This window comes from Lepisosteus oculatus, chromosome 21 (genome assembly GCF_040954835.1).
Source record: "Lepisosteus oculatus isolate fLepOcu1 chromosome 21, fLepOcu1.hap2, whole genome shotgun sequence".
Lineage (NCBI taxonomy): Eukaryota > Metazoa > Chordata > Actinopteri > Semionotiformes > Lepisosteidae > Lepisosteus > Lepisosteus oculatus.
This window is the reverse complement of record NC_090716.1, coordinates 16,942,286-16,958,818: the sequence shown is the minus strand read 5'-3', so window position 1 is coordinate 16,958,818 and position 16,533 is coordinate 16,942,286. Positions and strand designations below refer to the sequence as shown.

Genomic DNA, 16,533 nt, shown 5'->3' with positions numbered 1-16,533 from the left:
GGGGGAAGGTTGTTTAGAGGAGGCTGGCTTGGGGAGGGTGGGAGTTTGGCTCCAAGTGCAATTTAGGAGCAAACACCATAGCTCTGCAGCCCCCCCTAACCCCCCCACAACACACACACACACACACTCACTCCTGCCCAGCTTTGTGGTTCCTTGTTCTCTTCTGCCAACACACACTCACACACTCACACATGGCTTCAGGCCACAATTTGTCTTCTGTCAGAGGCAGAGTTGCCATCAGCCCTCTGGAGATTGCAGAGTTTATGTAGATTATAGCAGGGAAAGTAGGTTAGGATGAATGCCGTTGCTCCACACTGATATAAATACGATCTGTGCTGACTGTAATTGAGAAAGTTATTATGGACGGGTTGTGAAATACGGAGGAGATGTGAATGCACCTCCTTGCTGGCCAGGGAAAAAAACACATCTAAATCAAACATTGTTTTTTGCTTTTGTACAATGAAACAGGGCTGCGCTCAAGAAGATTACAGTTATGGCCTTGTCCCTGTACAGGTTGTGTGTGGTAATTAAGCCATGAATCACCAGGAGCTGTTTATTTTGTTTGGGCTGTATGGGATGAGGGTGGAACGATGGAGCAGCTGCCTCACAGCGCTGGTGCCCTGGGACCTGGGGTGCTGTCTGTGTGGAGTTTGCGTGTTCTCCCAGTGTTCGTGTGGGTTTCCCCTGGGTGCTCAAATAGGGGCTACCCCGCTTTGTGTCTGGGATAGGCTCTGACTCTCCCGAGACCCTGAGCGGGAAGAAGTGTTTATAACACAGGATGAACTTCTCTTTGGGAAGAGCTGATGAAGACTCTTATACAGGTTTGGATCATTAGAGTCGGAAATGCTGCTGAACATGTATCAATAGAGTGGGCAGACTGTGTGAAAGCAAGCCTATTGATGTTCAACCCTACCCTGCACTGGAGACCCCCTGGCAACTGTCCAGGGAAGGCCTAGATTGTGATTGACAGTCTTTTAGTTAGCTGATTGTGGTGGGACAGTTACTGTTTTGTCAAACTATGGGCTTTTGTCCATTTTAGCAACACGTTATTTGTGAAATTGCAAGGCTCTTTATGAGATCCTCTTCTTTATTCAGACTCTGACAGTAACTGAATAGGAGGTGAAAGCAGAAGCATTAAAATGCAGAGCATTGAGTGCTTTTATCTGGTAATTATAGTGCCTTGCATATTACCGTTTGGTGAGTAGAGTCTAAATCAAACATGGTTGTAATCTTGCCATCATGAACCATAATCCTGCCTTGAAAGCTCCAAATTTGAAAGGAGGCCTGACAGGCAGAATTCTGAGATGGAGCTTTGCTGTGTTCTGGGCAGAAGGTAGTGTATGTGGAATAACAGTGTGGAGCAGTGGTTAGGACTCTTACCCAGAGCTTGTTTGATCAAATAGCTGGTGGGCTGTGGTGCCATTGAGCAAATTGCTTCACACCAATTGTCAGCTGCTATACACAGTGGTATTCTCCACCTCTTCATTGCAAATGAGAATCGGTTCTCCATTGATGTGTCTGGCTAAACAAAGGAATATATTAATAAATAATAAAGGACTGGCACCTGCTTCCAGCTTTTCTTTTTGTACATTTTATCTCAAATGTAAAATACGTCCTTAAGTGTTTTTGTAACTTGTAATACAATTCTGGTTGTGTGCACACAGAGGCAGTGGTCAGGGATGCGCACGTATGGCCAAATGAAATCTAAAGGAGGGGTTTGAATGAAGTGTGATTGACAACAGGCGTTATGCATTGTGAACGTTGTGTTGTGTTGTGAGCCTCCAGACGAGCAGGGCAAGTTACCACAGCAGCACACTTGACACAACATTACGTTGCCTTCGCTCCGAGTGACACAACATTTCTTGGTGCATCCAAAATTGATTTAATTAAGTGTCCATCCCAGGAAAGGTGTTGCCCAGCAATCTAGCACATGTACAAAACAATTAACAATAGAAAACAACCATGTGAGAGAAGGGAAGGCAAGCGTGTATTTTTTGTAATTCACCTTTTTTGTGAACATAAAAGTTCCAATGACATGTCTGTCCTGTAAATGTATTAATTGTTTCTGCTTTGAATGGCATGGCACGATGTTGCCGTGGTTACGCTTCCTGCCTCACAGTGCTGGGGTCCTGGGTTCAATTCCAGAGCTGGGGTGCTGTCTGTGTGGAGTTCATATGTTCTCCCTGTTCGCATGGGCTTCCTCCACCTACTCCATTTTCCTCCCACAGTCCAAAGAGATGCTAGCTTAACAGGCTTCTGGGAAATTTAGCTCGGTGTGAGTACAGTATATGTCTATGCCTATACCTGTGTGTGCCCTGCCATGGGCACAAGCCCTAGGTTTTCACCCGTCTATCCTCAGTGCAGTTTTTAAAGCAGCTTAGGAGTAATCCGACAACCATTTCCGTCACAGCGAGATTTAACAGTGCACATCTCTTTGTTTGCACATGAGAAGCTGATACAGAATGCACAGGCAGCGTTCCTGCCTCTTCTCCTGCTTGGAGGCCCAGTACAAGAATGCATGGGCACCTGCTTTGGAAGCAACTCAAACAAGCAAGCTGTAGTCTGACAGTTGGCAATGTTGTGTCTGTGTGTGTCTGTCTCTCGAGTATTTCAGGAAAAGCTGTCGAAAGTAGGCCAGAATCCCACATTTTAATGGCTTGTGATGATCCATAGATTGCTGGAATGTTTTTTTCAATATTTTATTTTTAGCTCGGAACGATACCGTGCAGTAGAAACTGTATTGTAAAATATCTTAGGGACTAGGATGGAGGCTGTTTAAGAATTCGTTTAGTCTTTCTCTCAGAGATTAGATGGAGACATTTAGAGGGACAGAGGAATTACTGACAGACCTTTCACAAACGTTTTCATTTCATAATAGAACAGTTTTGCTCTGAAGCCATGGTAATAGAATGGAAAGCTTTATCACCTCACTGCGGTATCTTCAAATGTCCTGTAAAAAAAATAAAAAGGGCCTCTTCTAGAGAATGGAGTGTGGGTTATACCGTACAAGTTTGTGGACTCGAGTTTCCACTGCATTGCTCTTGAAAAATAAGGACCTGATTTTGGAGTCACCAGTCCTTAATCAACTGCACTGTTGTCAGTTAAAGCTCAGGTCAGAGGAAGATGTGAACTAATCAGATCACTTGATATTTTTATAACATTTTCTGACATTTGTTCTCCAGTGCATCAGTTAATCCAAACACAAAAAAGTGCAAGTTTTTTGCTTCAATGTCCTTCGAGAGTCTCTTGGATTTGCTCAAGGAAAAGGCTAGGAACATGCGAGGTTCTGAAGACGCCTGTCATGGTCTCGCCTCCTGTTGTCTCACAGGTAGGGGAAGGATAATCCCGGTATTGCACGTCCTGTCTCCAGGAGTGCAGCAGCACCTCCTTCACAAGGGAGGTTCGCCCTGTGCAGCAGACACCCAGTGCGAGTTCAGCATGTTGATAGGAAAACACTTAACATGCACTGTGCAAGTCAGAGTGATCATGCTGGCCTGCATTATTAATGGGCTGTAATAGATGCATGTATAAACATATATATTATTAAGATCAGAGTTTCTAGCTAATAAGTGCTTTGGACTGCCTGACACTAAGGAGTATTAAAAGCCTTTGAAAGTAAACAGAACACTTTCTATTTCCTGGTTAAAATGTCTTTAAATCCCAGGTTTTGCCAAACTTATTGCAGTCATAATTGTACAGGGAATACAGTTTGTAAAGCATTTGATTTAATTCAGTCATCCCAGAGACTCTGCTCCTTAAGAAGGCCACAGGACTGAATAACGGAATCAAAACTAGTATTGTAGGTGTGGAACAATGGTTCTTTCACTGCATTTGTCAATCCTTCAGTCGTGACCGAAAGCCCTTGAATGAATTACAGGGCAACCCGTAGTGGGGTATAGAGCAGTAGAGAGATGTGGATTGTAGGTTATACCGTATAGATCGCCGAAATGCTCAGTTGACACCCCAGGTAGGGTTAGTGTTAGCATTCACACACTACTTAGACAATATTTTAGCTCAGTCCTGATTTCGGTTCCCAAGTCAGGTTTAGGACGAGTGGTTTTTAGCTCCTATCTGAATTTTATTTCGGAAACTCTCTGGGGCCGGAATGTTGCAATTGTATTCCAAATCTGAGTCGGCCGGATCAAACGTTGTAACCAAGCACTATTGAATCTCATTCCCTTGCATGGGCTTTGATCAATGGGCTTGATTGTTTCCCACTCATAATGAAGATCTTTAGGAAAGGAAACAACTGCATTTATTGAGTGCTTGAGAGGTTCGACCACTGAAGCTTCTCCTGCATGCTCAGGAGGGATGCGCCTGTCCGCTCCTCTCTGCCAGTGGTGACTGTGGCCGACCGCCTCAGCTCTCCGTCAGCCTGCAGGGGGCGCCACGGCACAGGGAGCGCTTGGCCTGCTTGTGCGCCTGTGGTTGGTGGTTGAAGGTTGAAGGTTGAAGGTTGCACATGGGGCAATCCCAAGCTCTTGAAGTAGGACGTGCAAGTCATTTTTATTGGCAGTGCATTTATTGACATTTCGTGCGCCTTTATAACCACCTTTCCAAGAGGCTCCCATGTTCACACGTGCTGGAGGTTCAAGGGAAGCCCGCTGAGCTGGTGACCCAGAGTTGACGCCTGTCCGTGGCTAATGATAGGAATTTTAATGCTGTATAATTCTCTCGTCACGCATTGATAAGTCAGCCTCTGCTGGGGATCGGCGGTGGGAGTTCGGAGACCACAGGGGTAGAAATGGGTGGGCATCACAGATCCTGACCCTCTCTCAGCCTCGGGGCAGGGCGAGGCCACTTCAGCAGCTCTGCGATGCGGAGCAAACCCAAGCCCATACCACCTCGGCGGTGTCCTGGCCTGGCGCTGCTGCAGAGGAGTGCAGGAGCTTGGATCTGCAGGGCAGGAGGAAGATTGATTCGCAGGTGCTCCACCTTGTAATTAATCTTTTTTGCAATATTTTGTGCCTACGACGCCCATATCCGGGCTGGGTGAAGGGCCCAGGCAGTGCGGCCCCGCTCCTGTGTCTGTGATATTGGTGCTACACCAGGCTTGTTCCTCCTCTTGGCTGGCTGGAGTTAGCGCGTCCTGTGCTTTCCCTCCAGTTTCTCAGCCCGAGGAAGTGGCAGCTGTGCCAGAGAGCATTCACATGCTGTCGAACAAGACACAGTCTCTGTTCTTTCTTTTCTCTTTAACACTGTGATGTGATATTTTTCTGCTTGCATTGATCCCCAGTCGTGTCTGCTTAGAGAGGGCCAAGCCTTACGTCAGTGAAATTGCAGAATGTTCCTTGTCAAAGACTGAGAATACATCTTAAGTTTGCTGAAATTCTTTACTGCATTTTACTGAAATTTCTTTACTTGGTCAGGACAAATGGTAAATAGTGTTCTAACAGATAACATATCTGGTACCTATGGAATTGCTGAGCTTCTCACTGGTTTGTATTTGAAGCCCCAAGCATCTGGCTTTCATATAAATGCCAAGTAATTAATCATCACAGCAAACTCCTTTATTGATTTTGTGTTACTGGATATAGTAATTATCTTATTGTACAGAGGCAATTCTATGCAAAGTAATGAGAATATCACCTGGCAAAAGTGATAAAAAAATCTTATATTCTCAAATGTAGTATTTATCGAGATTTAAGAGTGAGTTTTATGCCCATTATGGATTCTATTTTCTGTAGATGGTCAAATTGAAACTATAATTAAGGGCCACGTTTAACAAGGTGGATTTAATTCTTATTTTATTTTCTGAGGGTTATAATCACAGTATTCACTTGTAATTCCATATATAGTAAACACGCTGTCAATTTTAACACTGTGATTTTTTTTCTTCTGCGAACTCTAATCCCCCAAATTATACGTTAGCGTATCTGTTTTTGTTTGGACAACTTCCTTAACCTAACCCCAGCTTATACATACTTCTTTTTTTCTTCTAAGTGTAACAACCCACCAAGTAACCCACCAAATCTTAATGTTTCACAGACTTTTTTTGAGACCTGAGAGGAATCTACCAGGAACAGGAACTACAGAGTAAAATGTGCCTGGTCTCTACGCCTCTTCCTGGGAGTCCTCAGTGCGTGAATCTGCGCCCTCGATCACTGATCCTCGATAATGATGTGTGACAGAGCAGTGCTCCCAGCATGCCTGCGATGATGTCACTGCTCGGGTTGCCCTGGAGACCCAGGTGTTGTCTAGGCTGGGGTGCAGATTGAGTGGTTGCCTAGTAGGCTCCATGAATCGGGGAGGGGCAGATAGTGGCCCAGAATAAAACAACAGAAGAAAGATTCAGCACCGTAGATATGGGGGAAACTAATCATTTTTAACACTTAGATTGGAAAAGTAATTAGGATTGAAGTGTGTTTTTTTCCCAAGGCTTACATGTAATGAATATGTTTCAAAAACAAAAACAACCAAAAACAAAATTGTAGTTGGCCGACATGATTGCACAGTTACTGTTAAGTAATTAATAACTACTGTGGTTACAGCTGTACTTTAATTGTCACATGCATGTAATTCACAGGGCAGCATGGTAATTCCTGGGGTTCAATGGGTGATGTTTGTGTGGAGTTTGTATGTTCTCCTTGTGTTTGTGTGGGTGTCCCCTAGGTGATCTGGTCTCCTCCCACAGTCCAAAGATATACTAGTGGGTTAATTATTTTATGGGAACATTGGCCTTCGTGTGTGTTTGAGTCTGTCGGGCATCCTGTCCAGGGTGTACCCTGTCTCGCGCCTGTTGCTTGTCAAGATAGGCTCAGGCAGCCCCGTGACCCCAGATGGGAAGAAGTGGTGAGAAAATGGATGTAGTTCACACTTATTCTGAATCCTCTTCTCTGTTGTCCTCTGTGATTGTGCCAGAGCTGGGCTGCTGTAATCTGTAGGGCTGCAGAAAGGGCGTTTCTGCTAATCCCTCTTTCTCAGTGGGGCTTTGGTGCAGCAGTAGGGGCTGGACAGATCTGATTCTCACAGAACATCGCCTTCGGCCTTTCCAACTGTCACGCCTCACTAAATCTGTAAAACACATCACTGATGTAAAACAAACTGCACGTTTGGTTTGGATCCATAGCACTCTGAAAAAAATAATAATTTTTTTAGTCTTGTTTATGTATGTTTTCCTCATACTGTATATTCTGGGAAAGTTTCTCTAAAAGTATGACTTTTAATATTGTTCTGGATAATGACTAAAAAATGGATGAACAAATGAAAAAAGAACAAGTGGTCTGATAAAATGTATTGAAGTTAAGTAAAAAAGCAAAGTTATTTTTTCCTTTTGTTTTTTGTTTCTGTCATTGGCTTGCAGCCCAATGCAACAGATGACAAATTCCCTTTTTTCTGATGTAGTATGAAACGGGCACGTTTTGTAACCTTGCCAGGTTGTGTCACCAAGGCCTGAGCCAGCAGGCAGTTTAATTTTAATGCCTAATGCAGTGTACTGCGAGTGTGCCACTGTAGGTCTGTGTGGACTTCGGTGAGTGTATCTGCTAGGTTTAGTGGTTAGCAAGACATACTGCTGTTGTACTCTTGGGATGTGTTAAACAGTGCATCTTGCCATAGTTATAGAAAAACGCCAGTGTCACTGATATGTAATCAAACCTGTAGTTTTAGTCATGTTCTTTGCTTTTGCCTGGAGTCGTCCGTTCCTTTTCTCTGGGGTGCTTGGTGGCAGTGTTGTGTGAAGCTGTTTCCTCCGAAGAAGACCTGTCTCCAGCCTGCCTCGCCCACCCCGCCTCCTGATCGCCAGCGCTTCATCGCTTTCCACGAAGGCCGAGACAAAAGGGAAAAATCCCGTCTTGCTCCAGTTTTGAATGGGATTTGTCTCCACCGTGAAAACTCCTGCCGGATATTCCCAGAGAGGAGGCCGGGGGATTGGGATTGGCGCTGGATGTTGTTGAGAGTCGCAAGTGCCAGCCTGGGATCAGAAACAAAGAAAGACAGAAAAAAAGGAGTGGAATGGGACTTCAGAGCGCGGTTTTATTTTCCAGTCTGAAAGCCAGCACGTTCCACGCAGGGAACTCCGAGCCACCATCTGAGCCAGATGCACTGCGTCAGCACAATAAAAACATGAATAGACACCTTTGAAAACAACACACAATTGAGGGGCTTTCTTGTGCGTGTGTATGGGGGGAAGGGTGGCGGTTTCACAGTGGACTGGAATAGCAGTGTTTGCTTTATCCTGTCTGTTTCACCTCTTTCAGTGTTGGATCATAGAGGTGTGTTACACAATCGTCAGTGCTGACAGCGTCTCCGCCAGAGAAATGATGGTGTGGTAAATCTCATCTCCCCCCTAGGCAGAACAGCCCATCTCTCCCAGTTTGCTGGATCTCCTCACCCTGAGCCACCAGCCACTGCATAGAGATATAGGCAGGATCAATATGACTTGATATACTGTGGCTGTGGGACCATTGCACATTTCTTTACAGTGTCTTCCTTTATAATAACAGTCATAGAAAAAGCCTAAGAGAAAGGAAATTCTGGGAGGGGATGGTATTCTGTTTTTCGGGGTGGGGGTGCTTGTGTACAGGCAGACCAACCCTGTTACGATGTGTACACACATCCCTGGCGGGGTGTCTCACTGCGTCGTGTTTTCTGAAGGCACTGCAGCCCTTGACTCACAGGGGGTGATAGAGGGTGACTGACAGGCCCACACACTCCAGTCTGTGCTGGTCCAACGGGCTGGATTGGAACCCGTCGCTCCCAGAGGTGCAGTCTTGGCAGGAGGCTTTACTGGACGGGAGGCTGGGTAAAACTTTTTCCCACTCTTTCTCAGTGCTCCTTTCTTAAAACCTTGCTTCCCAGCACACTGCCAGTGACGGCACACACTGCTAATGTGTTCGCTTAGTCTTATTGTAGGATTGCTTTCCTGTGTGGATTGAACATTTCCCTTTTAACTTTGTTTCTTAAGCAAGCCTTTCAGACAAGCGTGGCACTTTTTGTTTAGGAGCCACTGTTGACTTGTGCGGTGTGAAAAGCAGGCGTGAACGCTCCATGATGCACAAGAGCTTGTGTTTTCAAGACCCGTCTTGTTTGATTTCCTTGTTGTGCGAACATACCTGTGAAGATTAATCTGAATGAAGCAGCAATACCCATAAAGGCAACCTTGTGTGTGATCGCAAAAGCAAGGGTAAATGACATAACCCACCGCAATCTAATTCACATTTGTTCTTCACTCTTCATGCTACATTTAAACCCAAAGACTTGCAATTACAGTATTTGTTGCGGTGCAAGCAGATATTTTACACGTACCTTGTTTCTGAGCTGGGCCTGGCATTGTAGCATTGTTTCAATGTGTGTGCCTTCCCCTCAAATAAAACACAGGGTTTTTATAAAGACCTGTGGCTTGTAACTGACTCACCGTGTATAATAATATTAATTATTCTCACAACAATAATTCATGCTGGACAAATCATGCATGCTGAGTGCATTCCTGTGAGTACACTTTAGTGAAATTATCAGGGGTCTCCAGATGGCATGTACTGTATATGTATATGGTGTGTTTTATTATATCCAGTTGTGTCTTATCTGTAAGAATGAAGGGAAAGGCAATTCTAAATTCCTGATTGTACTCTGACTGTACGCTGGCTCTCGGAGTAAGGATATACTGGTATTGGTAGAAAATGGCCAGGGACCAGAATCATGGCCTACCCAGTTAGTAATTAATTTGTATATTTAATGTTTAAGTTATGCCATTGCTATAGCTGACTGATTATTTGACTTTCTTTTAATTTAATTCACTGAGATCTTTGATCATAAGACAGTGAACAAGAGACAGAATTCCAGGTACTGTATGGTTTCATTTCATCATTACAAGTGTTCTCAAGGCCTTGAGAAATGTCCAGTGTTTTGTATTTATCTTCTTGCTGAAACAATGTAGTTCTTGTGTTTTTTTTTAAAAAAAAACAACAACCATGTGTGGGTATGTAGTAAGATTAATTTTTCCAGGAGAGTACAAATGACGACACCATTATGACACATGAAGGGATCGCACAGTGACAGAAGCGCTGAAAAGATCTCTGTTTTTTGTTTCTTTTAATTTCCTTGCCATGCAATATCATGGGGTAGGGTGTGGGTGGCTTGGTGTTTGATGTAGAAGCATGAAGATTGATAAAAGTTGTGACTTTGAAGATAACGTAATGCCATGAGACAGAAGCCTTGGCGGTGAATGAGACTTGGTGGGAATTGTGGGGAATGATAAGACGAAGGAGCTTGAAGTGTGCGACTGTGTGCTGGTTAGTGGGGGACAGAAAAAACAAGCCCCAGTTTTTGTAGGTGTCCTGCTTGTGATAAAGGGATAGCAGCCTTTATCTGCTATGTTTTTGCATGCCTTTCTGCTTTAAATGAAGACACGAGCTTTAATGAAGGTTGTGGGGGATTGCGAGCCTGGCAGTTGACAGATCAAATATTCATTCTCAACCAATTTCACTTTAGATGAGGAAAACTAAGCCTTTTTCCCAGAGCCTGGTTTATTTTTAATGGCTGTGAGCAACAGATGATCATCTTTGAGAGAGAAGGGATCTCATTCTTCCTCTTTCTCTTTTTTGGTCAACAAATCTTCTAGCCCGACTAGTTTTAAATGGTTTTTTTTATTTATTTATTTTTTACCCTTTTTCATCTCCCCCTGCTCTCTGTGTCCTCGGGGATCTCGGCAGGGAAATTAAACTCGGATAAAATAATTAAGTCGTACTCCGTGGAGAGGGCACTATGCAAATTCACTGAATTTCAAAGCGTGTTGCACGTTGTTGATGGCAGCTTCTGTAGAGGTTTTTTTTTCTTTCCCTTAAATATTTTAGAGTATAAGATATAGAGAAGAGCAGGGAAAGCCTGACTGGAAAGCTGGAGACATTGCGGGCTCGATCTCTCTCCTGTCTTTGTCGACAAGTAAACGCCAAGAGTGTCTGTTTTTTCATTTTTCTATAGGTTCTTGCAGTCTGTGTGCTGCGTTGTCATTGTCTCATCCTAAATTACAAACCTGCCACCACTTCCCTTACTGCTTTAGTTCTCTGGCTTAAAAGCAAACAGAAATGAAAAATCATGAAGGCATAGCAGGCAGATTCTGAAACCGGCATCCTGTTCTAAGAAGTAAATAGAAAAACTTCAGCTAGTCTTCTTATTCTTGGACTTGCAGGATAGGTTAACTTTACAGACCTAGTTTCTGAAAATCCCTTGGTAAGCATGTTTTTTTCTGGATGTACAGCCGTGGTCTGCTATTTTAAATTTGAGTGGATATAGTTGCTATCTACAGTATGTTTACTAAAATTAATAACAGAACCTGAGGTGAAAAGGAATTGAGTGAGTTTGTGCTACGCAGTCATGGCTGTGTTCTGAAGGGATACGTAAAAAGATGTTTCAAAACTGGAGAAGGACACCAGCACTCAGGCTTGTGCTGCTGGGAAGTGTTCGCGCGACAGAGGAAGGTTTAAGGCGAGTTTTAATGGCGCAGGGCAGACCTTGAGCTGCATTGCCAATATAAACTGGGAGAGGAAAACCGCGAGATGGAAGTGTCGTGATGAAGGCGGGGATGAGCTGCTCCTGGTTTTGTTTGTTTCTGGGTCTGGAGAAAGGGTCTCGGGGGTCCTGTGACGTCACAGTCTTTGAGAAGCGAGGGCCCCACAGCAGTTGTTTGTGAAGCCACGGTTGGCAACCAGATAAGCTCAGTGTGACGCTACCATCTACAGGCTTGTTCCTGTTCTCTACTGCATGTGTGTAGTTGTGTAAACTGAGGTTACTCAATGCATTGTTACGGGAAATACAGTGTGCTGTATGTATAAGAAAGTCACAGAAATGTGGTATTACTGTACATTTGGTAAAATACAGCAGGGAACAATGTAGTATTTAAAAATAGTTCATGGCAGTCAGAATACAATAAATGTGTGCAATAACAGAGCGTGTTACTAGGAACAGAACAGATGTTACTAGGGAGAACCCTTCCACGTTTGCATTCTGGGCTTAATTTTATTTCTTGAATTTATTGAATTTAAAGAAAGTGGTAGGTGGTAATTAAGTAAAATGATCTTAAGTTTAGAGTAACTTATCCCTCAATATTTCTGATCCATCATGTTATTAATAATGTGGAAACATTGTCACATAATGTGTTTCGGTTGTCACTGCTTCATGTCGAAAATTGATTTGGCAGAACAACTGTAAAGCTGAGACGTTACAGTGTGTTTTTCCCTTCATTAATCAAAATATGACATTCATAATCCAAATATGAAAAGCCATTCAGTTATCATATTCATATAATCATTCTAAATGCATGACTAGTACCCTTACTGTACAGTAGTTATATTGTATTATTATACCTATAATGTCCTAAATAAAGCAACACTGCAAAGCTGAATTGATAGGTTTTATAGGTGTACTTGGCACAGATCAAGCTCTTTGAATAATTTAATTAAATAGCATGGTGGTACAGTGTTTAGGATTTTCGCATCACAGTCCTGGGGCCCTTGGTTCAATTACAGAGCTGGGGTGCTGTCTGGGTGGAGTTCGTATGTTCTTCTCCTGTTCACATGAGTCTTCTCCAGCTGCTCTGATTTTCTTCCACAGGCCAAAGAGCTGCTAGTAAATTGGCCTGGTGTAAGTGTATGTCTATCTATATCTGTGCCTGCCCTGTGATGGACTGGCATCCTGTCTAGGGTGTACCTTGCCTTCTTACCCTGCCTGGTGCCTGTTGCTTTCCAGGATAGGCTCTGGCTCCCCTGCGATCATGTATTGGATTAAGTGATTAGCAGAAGGATGATTTTCTATATGGAGCATTTACCTTGCTCCAGTCTGTTGTAATATTCTACTGATTTTATTTTCAGAGATTCATATTTCATTCCCAGAATAAATAGTTTTGTAAAAAAAGACATGGTATACCTTTCCATCTGAAATATTCTAGTTTTGAAAATTACAGGGTTTCATTTTTCTTTTAGCCTGAATGGATCATTTAATGCTTCTGTAACACATTAATTTTCTGTCACTGTCAGAGAAAACCGTTTGTTCTGCAGCACACTGCTGAGCAGTAATTTATATAACCCTTTGAGTTTTATTCCAGTCAAACCTGAAGTGGTGAATTCAAGCAGTTTGATAGGCTCTCTTACCTTAATGAAATGATGTATTGTAAACAATCCGGCTTTCATGAGAAGCACAAATGAGATGCTATTCTATTCAGCTCAAATATAGGTAGCTTAATTTGTTGCTAGTGGATAATTGATCCAAGGACCTCATCCATATCTTGAAGGAAGACACACAGGGTACAGTATGTCCTTTAGAAAAGGTTTGGAGCAGCTTCTTCCGGATTCCCACAATTCTTTGAAGTGTTTCCAGGAAGTGTTTCCTATTTTCAGCCTCAGTCTTAATTACACTTCCCCCATTTTTCTTTAGTTTTGCTGTTGATTCTGAAGAGGGTTGACTGTCAGTGTGTCTGTCCACTTTGACAACTTGAAACAGGTCCCTGGTTTGTAGGTTTGTAGCCTTGTCTGTTCGAGATTAAACAGATTCAGGTTGTTGAACCTGCGGGTGTTGGACATTCTCTTAACAGTGGACATGTTATCTGGTTATCTGGTCTTCACTTCAGCTTGCACCACTCCTGAGCAGCAATGTCTTTTTTTCCAAACGAGCAAATCAAAACTATACCCAATATTCTATATAGTCTATAGTCTTAATGATGCAGTTTTATCAGAACTTCCTGTTATTTATGTTTGACTTGTCCTAACATTATGTTGGCCTATTAAGTGTTTCCAAATCTTCATAACACATTACTTATCCCCTCTCAGATAAACTGAAGAGCATTGGTAATGCCCTCGTAAAAAATGTAGTTAAAGGCATATTTCAATCTGTACAAAACAACATGACATTTTGCATGTTTTTTGACAGGTTTTGTATGCTGTGTCCAATACAAATTCAAGGGGTCTAATCTCTGTGTGTCAGTAGAGGACACAGGGTTACTGCCTCATGAGTACGATTTAGGAACTGGTTATAGGGAAGATAAAGAATATTAGGCCCCTATGGAATGAATAGCAGTTCGGTAAGGATGGAAAATTGTCACACCTAGAAGTTAAAGAGCCCAGGGGTGTCCAAGACAAACCTTCCTGCACAGACAGCAAATTACTTACAGGTCTGCTGGGTCACTCGGAAATTCCACCTCTGCTTCTCTGTGAGCTTCATGTGCCTCATCACATTATTTCACTCACAGTGGCTTTATGCTCCTCTGTGTCTAAAGAGTCTCTGATGTGCCCATGGACTTGTAAGATCATGTCACAGTGTCCAGCATCTGTCTGTCCCAGGTAGTAGAGGATGTCAACAGGCTCTAGTCATGCACTAACCATTGTTATTGCTTGAGGTTAAAAATCAGTTAAGTGGTATTCTGCCTTTCACAATGTGTTTTGCTACCACTAAACCAAGTTAACATCTGCAGGTTTTTCAATTGTCCTTTATTATAGAAAAACGGAAACAATGGCAGGTATTATACAATACTGTCTTTCCCTACCTTTTTAAACACAGTCTGTGTTAGTATTTTAGAACAACCTTTTAGAGGAATTATCTGACCATGTAGTGGACTGTATTATACTGTACAGTATGTAGTGACGGCTATATATCTCAGGAAAAAGAAAGAGACCAGTCATGCTTGCCTGCTATTCATATCATTTTTGCACAAAACCAAACAAACAAGGTTGGTAGCAACAGCTCAGAACAAGATAAATGAAAAGCTCAGTTTGCTGAATACTTAAACTTGTCTCTATGGATCTCATTATGACATCATGTTAATTTTACCCTAAGGTCACAAAAAAGGAGGCTGCTCACACAGCTTGTCAATTCGACTCTTAGCAGGTTACTTTTCCAAAATGTCTCATCTGCAAGGTTCTTGAAGGAGTCCAGGGAGGCTAGGCTGTTCCAGACACCTACAACCCTGTTGGTAAAGGTGTGCTTTCTGTTTTCAGTTTTAAGTCTCTTCTTTATTTCCACTCTTGTTGCTTAGAGTTTTTGTATTCTGAGCTGAAGTAATCCCATATGCTAATATTAGTTATGTCTATTTTAATGGGCTGTGAAACAGAAACTGTGCCCCATCCAGTGCAGTGTGTGTCATCCCTTCAGGTTCAGTATCTGGTTTAATGTCAATAACCTGTTATTGTACATCAGATTGGCCTACTCAAAAAGCTATTCATTTTTCTGAAGGTTAGAGTAAATTGTATCTGGCAAGTTTGAGCATCTACTGTGCTGTATGTGTGGTCATATAATAAATGACCCAAAGCATTTGAAAAAACTAGCTGGTGTGTTTGAATTCCAGATTCTGTGATGTCTTCCATCACGATTTCTCATTTCCCAGTGTTTCTACCAGTTTACAGAAGCTACGGTATGAGAAGGTATGGATTCAAACAAAGGCTTAAGCAGAAGCCATAGAATCAAGATACAGACCAGCTCTCAGGAATTTGTAACACACTCTTCTGAACTTGCTGAAGCACAGGGTTCCTTTGAATTTTATATTGTCGACCTCTGGAAAACCAAACCTATGATCCTTTTGTTTGCGAGCCTTGTTAGACTCCCTACTCCCTGAACTCCAGTGAAAAGTGAAATGTCATCTGGAAGCTGAGTAATCAGGCTGTGCTTTCCTTATACAGTACCCTCACTTTCCTTTTGACAAAGAAACACAGGACTTTTTAGAACAGAGGCAGACTCTCAAATTGCAGAAAGGGAACGTAGTGGGGCAGCCAATCTTTTGAACTTGTCACCTACTATTAAGAATAAATCATGCAAAAGCAACAATAATACAGTACATTTACAGAGTGGTGCACACCATAGAACTGTAGTACTGATGGCTGTCTTTGTGTAGCAAGAGCACACAGTACAAAACTCCATCATCAGTGATCTTTTCATCTAGTCAGATCATCAGGGGAAATGTAAAGTATCACAGAGAGTGTAACGTGTTGTGACTGCCATGTTCTCCTACAGATTGTCCTGGGGCGTCAGTGCTGTGTCTCATTCTCAGCAGTCACTTCAAAAAGATATTTTCGGATAGGCAAATTGAGTGAACATATGCTTTGTATGCACTGTTATAGGCTGAACTGTGAATCCTGTTTTCAGTACATAAGCTCGGAAAAGACAGGAGACCTACTGTAGTGAGGATTTCTAGAGAATGGGAATCCCTGAAAGACAATTCCCTACAGATCGTTTTCTGTGCGCACTTCGTTTTGATTATTCCCAGCTGCATGCTTATAATATTTCCGTGCAAATACTGTAGCACAGATACATAATTGCGTATAGGGTCTCATAAATATTTAGTTCTCTGAGCACATTTGTAGTCAATTCAAACAGTAGCGAGTAAGATAAAAAGATAAAAATCGAGTGCACCTTTTCAAGTTAACAAAGTTCTTCTTTCTCCAAACATACTCAATCCCAGGCACCTGTTTTTATGTTGGTTGGTTTTATATTGGTCGCTAAGCAGACAAGTGTTTGAGACTGTGAAAGGACAGCTAATGATGGAATAGCAGAGCTTTCACGTTTCATAATGCCAAACATTTAAATGACCCAAGATGTAATCTGTGATGTTTTCAT

General features: G+C 42.6%; 1 protein-coding gene across 14 annotated transcripts in view; it reads left to right on the top strand.

The window, feature by feature from the left end:
* Positions 1-16,533, top strand: part of brsk2b (BR serine/threonine kinase 2b) — a 282,427-nt gene that overhangs the window by 57,904 nt on the left and 207,990 nt on the right. For 2 of the 14 annotated variants that reach the window (XM_069181592.1, XM_015338166.2), the window contains exon 1: positions 14,808-14,902. The exons of 10 other annotated variants lie outside the window; for them this stretch is intronic. The gene's annotated coding sequence lies outside the window, so the exon portion shown is untranslated. Of the gene's footprint in view, positions 1-14,807; positions 14,903-16,533 lie in introns of those variants that run through there. 2 more of the 14 variants (XM_069181593.1, XM_015338170.2) reach the window with 1 other exon arrangement.